At 16.6% G+C, this 5,729-nt stretch overlaps 1 pseudogene; it reads right to left on the bottom strand.

Annotated features, from left to right (window-relative positions):
• Nucleotides 1–1,359: 1,359 nt before the first annotated feature.
• LOC132297652 (U2 spliceosomal RNA) lies at nucleotides 1,360–1,516 on the bottom strand (annotated as a pseudogene).
• Between the last annotated feature and the right edge of the window lie 4,213 nt (nucleotides 1,517–5,729).

Below are 5,729 nucleotides of genomic sequence, written 5' to 3'. Positions count from 1 at the left end.
AACCAATGTGAGACTTTGTAATTTGAATTAAATTTTTTTTATATTTTGTTAATTTGAATTAATTTTAATTTTATATTAGGTAATTTTTAGAATAATTACAAGTTTAATAGTTAGAGAATTTTAAAAAAAAGGTCAAGAACTTTAATAGTAAAAGAATTCTAAAAATTGTTAAGAGTTTTAAAAAAACTAAAATTTTTCAATAAAAAGATCCAAAACAGCTAAGAATATAAAAATATATATATGAAAAACTCTAAATATGAATTTGATTATACGAATTAATTTTTTGATACAAATTAAATGCAACCCAAAAAAATTTTGTACTATACTTTATCTCTTAGTCAAAAGGCTGAGAAAGTGTGATTATTATTTCTTTAGCTCTATAGTGTTATAAGAGGCTTTCATGTAATCCTTTTTACTTAAAACCAATGTGGGACTTTGTAATTTGAATTAAATTCTTTTTATATTTTGTTAATTTGAATTAATTTTAATTTTATATTAGGTAATTTTTAGAATAATTACAAGTTTAATAGTTGGAGAATTTCAAAAAATGGTCAAGAACTTTAATAGTAAAAGAATTCTAAAAATTGTTAAGAGTTTTAAAACAACTAAAAATTTTCAATAAAAAGATCCAAAACATCCAAGAATATATATATATGAAAAACTCTAAATATGAATTTGATTATACGAATTAATTTTTTGATACAAATTAAGTGCAATCAATAATTAAAATCATGTCATAATTCTAAATTAATTTGATTAAGACATTATTTTCATTGTTATTTTTTATTTTTTGTACGTGCAAGTCATAATTTTAATAATAGAGTATGTGACAGTAACTTTTTCTCAAAATATGATATTCTCAAAATATAAATATGATGATACAAATTATTTTTCGGTAATGATCACACAAATTAAGTTTAATAATAATATGTGATAGAAACTATTTCTAAAAATAGTACATGATAGAAACTCTTATGTGGTAGAAACTCTTTCTCAAAATAAGATAAACTCAAAATATAAATATAATGAAACAAATTATTTGTTGGTAATGATCATACAAATTAAGTGCAATCAATAATTAAAATCATAATTCCAAATTAATTTGATTAAGTCACTATTTTAATTGTTATACATTTTCTGCTTTAATTAAGTTAATATATTGAAATATTGAAATTCAATTATTGATATATTTTGATGTAGAATTATTGTTATGTATTTATTGAAATAAATTATATATTTCATTCTCTATTTAGATTTACTTTTATTGAATTTCAGTATTTCTTATTTTATATTTTGTTAATTTGAATTTGAATTTGAATTTGAATTTTATTAGGTAATTTTAAGTTTTATAGAATTTATATCAATTAATAAATAAATACTGAAATTCTTTGCACAAAGGCCGAGAAAGTAGTACTACACTTGATCTTAGCCAAAAGACCAAGAAATGTTAGCCAAAAGGCCGACCCAAAAAAATTTAATACTACACTTGATCTTAGCCAAAAGGCCGAGAAGGTGTGATTATTATTTCTTTAGCTCTATAATTTTATAAGAAGCTTTCATATAATCTTTTTTATTTAAAACAAATGTCGGACTTTGTAATTTGAATTAAACTCTTTTTAGATTTTGTTAATTTGAATTAATTTGAATTTTATATTAGGTAATTTTGAGTTTTATAGAATTTATATCAATTAATAAATAAATATTGAATACTGAAACACTTTGCACAAAGGCCGAGAAAGTAGTATTACACTTGATCTTAGCCAAAAAACCAAGAAAGGTTAGCCAAAAGGCTAACCCAAAAAAATTTAGTACTACACTTGATCTTAGCCAAAAAACCGAGAAGGTGTAATTATTATTTCTTTAGCTTTATAGTTTTATAGGAGACTTTCATGTAATCTTTTTTTATTTAAAACCAATGTGGGACTTTGTAATTTGAATTAAACTTTTTTTATATTTTGTTAATTTGAATTAATTTTAATTTTATATTAGGTAATTTTGAGTTTTATAGATTTTATATCAATTAATAAATAAATACTGAAATACTGAAACACTTTGCACATTTAATAATAGTATAGATATATATATATATACTAAGAAAAGGCACGTGCGATGCACGTGATGAATATTTTGTAACATATAAAATTTTTGTCTTCATATTGATTAATAAAAACTTATTTTATATTAATAAATAAATACTGAAATATTTTAAAATTGGTGATAGAGTTTAAGTTTCGTAAATTAATAATTTTTTTTATGTTTTTATATTAATACTGAAATATGTATATTTTATTTTTTATTAAATAATAATTTTTTATTTTAATAGTGAAATATTTGATTTTTGCAAAGTAACAAATTTTTTTAGGTAATTTGAATTTTATTACGTAATTTGTAATTTGAATTTTATTAGATAATTTGAAATTTAGTATAATTTTTAATTTACAATAAAAATTCAATTATATTAATTTTTAACTAAATTTTAAAATAGAAATTCAATTATACTAATTATACATTAGAGTGAAATTGATATAAAAATTTATTATATGGAGTTTGTGGTTTTTGGAAGACCCTAGGTTATATTTTATTTTCTTTAAATATGTAATTTGTGGTAAAATTTTATAGAAATTATTTTATTCTATTAAGATATATTTTTCTAAAATTAGATTTTCTTTTATTAAAAAACCCATAAAAAATAGATAAATACAAGGGTTATATACTTATATGTGATAGAGTTCTATTTTTGTATTAATTAATAAATATTTTTTATATTAAAAAATAAATACTGAAATGTTCAAATTCTTTAACATTTATATTTTATTTATATGTATTATTATATTATTATATATTCTTTAAATATATCCTTATCGAATGTGATAGAGTTATAGAAATTGTTTTATTTTCTTTAAATATATCCTTACTTAATTAGATTTTATTTTATTAGAAAACTTATAATAAATAGATAAATACATGTTATATGTGATAGAGTTTTAAAGAAAATAAAATACTTAATTTGTGGTAAAGTTTTGGTAATTTGTGTTAGAGTTTTATGAAAACTATTTAAATATATCCTTATCTAATGTGATAGAGTTTCATTGTAAATAAAATAAGTAATTTGTGGTAGAATTTTATATAAATTATTTATTTTCTTTAAATATATATATATATCCTTGTCTAATTATATTTTTTTATATTAAAAAACTCTTAATAAAAGATAATTTGTGATAGAGTTTTAGAATATTTATTTTATTTTTTATACCAATTATTAAATATTTTTTATATTAATAATTCTTGTCTAGTTATAGTATATTTTATTAAAAAATTCATAATAAATACATAAATAGGTAATTTTTATTAGAATTTTATATAAACTCTTTTAAAAAAATATTTTATTTTCTTTAAATATATCGTTGTCTAATTAGATTTCCTTCATCAAAAAAACTGGCAATAAATAGATAAAAACAAGTTATATGTGATAGAGTTTTAAAGAAAATAAAATAGATAATTTGTGATAGAGTTTATAGAAATTATTATATTTTCTGGAAATCTATTTATAATAAATAAATAAATAGGTAATTTGTATTACAGTTTAATAGAAATTATTTAAAAAACACTTTTTATATTAATTAATAAATATTTTTTTATATTAATAATTCTTGTCTAATTAGATTTCCTTTTATTAAAAAGCTCATAATAAATAGATAAATAAGTAATTTGTGTTACAGTTTTATAGAAACTCTTTTCAAACCTCTTTTTATACTAATTAATAAATATTTTTTTTATCTTAATAACGCTTGTCTAATTAGATTTTCTTTAATTAAAAAAACACATAATAAATAGATAAATAGGTAATTTGTGATATAGTTTTATAGAAACTCTTTTGAAAACTCTTTTTAGATCAATTAATAAATAATTATTTATATTAATAATACTTATCTAATAAGATCTCCTTTTATTAAAAAACACTTAATAAATATATAAATAGAAAATTTGAGTTAAAATTTTATAGAAACTCTTTAAATATTATATCTTTATTTATTGTGATAGAGTTTTATTGAAAATAAAATTTGTGATTTGTGATAGAGTTTTATAAAAATTATTTTATTTTCTTTAAATATATCCTTGTTTAATTACATTTAATTTTATTAAGAAACTCATAATAAAAGTTAATTTATGGTAAAGTTGTAGAAAAATTATTTTATTTTATATATCAATTAATAAACATTTTTTATATTAATAATTCTAGTCTAATTAGATTTTATTTTATTAAAAAATTCATAATAATAAATAGATAAATAGATTAACTTAAATTTTATTAGATAGATTTTAGAGTTTGATTGACATTTTTTATTTTATTTTATTTTTATAAAAACTCTTTGCATATCAATTAATAAATATATTTTTTTATTTTATAAAAATAGATAGTACTATAGATAAAAAAAAAAATTATATCAATTAATAAATATTTTTTATATAAATAAATAAATACTTAAACACCTTGGCACAACTTCTGTATTTTACTCAAAAATTAGGTTTTCTTTTATTAAAATATTCATAATAATAAATAGGTTAATTTGAATTTTATTAGGTAGATTTTAGAGTTTTATAGAAGTTTTTTTTTTCTATAAAAACTCTTTTCTTATCAATTAATAAATATTTTTTTATATAAATAAATAAATACTGAAATACTGAAACTCATTCCACATTTAATAAATATTTTTTAAATAAATAAATAAATACTGAAACTTTAGATTTACTTTTATTAAAAAAATTCATAATAATAAATAGATAAATAGGTTAATTTGAATTTTATTAGGTAGATTTTAGAGTTTTATTTTTTCTTTTATTTTTTTTATTTTTATAAAAAGTCTTTTCATATCAATTAATAAATATTTTTTTATATAAATAAATAAATACCGAAATACTGAAACTCTTTGCACATTTAATATTTTATTTTCTTTAAATATATCCTTATCTAATTAAATTTAATTTTATTAATAAACTCATAATAAAAGTTAATTTGTTGTAGAGCTTTAGAAAAATTATTTTATTTTATATATCAATTAATAAGTATTTTTTATATTAATAATTCTTGTCTAATTCAATTTTCTTTTATTAAAAAATTCATAATAATAAATAGATAAATAGGTTAATTTAAATTTAATTAGATAGATTTTGGAGTTTGATAGAGTTTTTTTTTTTTTTGTTTTAAAAAAAAAAAATAGTTTTCATATCAATTAATAAATATATTTTTTTATAAATAGATATTTAAATACTGAAACTTTTTGCACATTTAATAGTAGTATAGATAAAATATTTTTTTATATTAATTAATAAATATTTTTTTATATAATTAAATAAATACTGAAACACTTTGGTAAAACTTTTATATTTTACTCTGAAAATTAGATTTTCTTTTATTAAAAAATTGTAATTTGTAATAAGTGTTAGAGTATTATAGAAAATATTTTTAAACTCTTTTTACATGAATTAATAAATATTTTTATATTTTAATAATTCGTATCTAATTAGATTAGCTTTTATTAAAAAAAACTCATAATAAAAGGTAATTTGTGGTTGAATTTTAGAAAAATTATTTTATTTTTTATATCAATTAAAAATATTTTTTATATTAATAATTCTTGTCTACTTAGATTTTCTTTTATTAAAAAACTTATAATAAATAAATAGGTAATTTGTGTTAGAGTTTAATATAAACTCTTTTAAAAACTCTT

The sequence above is a fragment of the Cornus florida genome, unplaced genomic scaffold, assembly GCF_030987335.1.
Source record: "Cornus florida cultivar Cherokee Brave unplaced genomic scaffold, ASM3098733v1 CherokeeBrave_3.0.0_Hap2_Chr02, whole genome shotgun sequence".
Classification (NCBI taxonomy): Eukaryota; Viridiplantae; Streptophyta; class Magnoliopsida; order Cornales; family Cornaceae; genus Cornus; species Cornus florida.
This window is presented reverse-complemented; position numbering and strand designations above follow the sequence as displayed.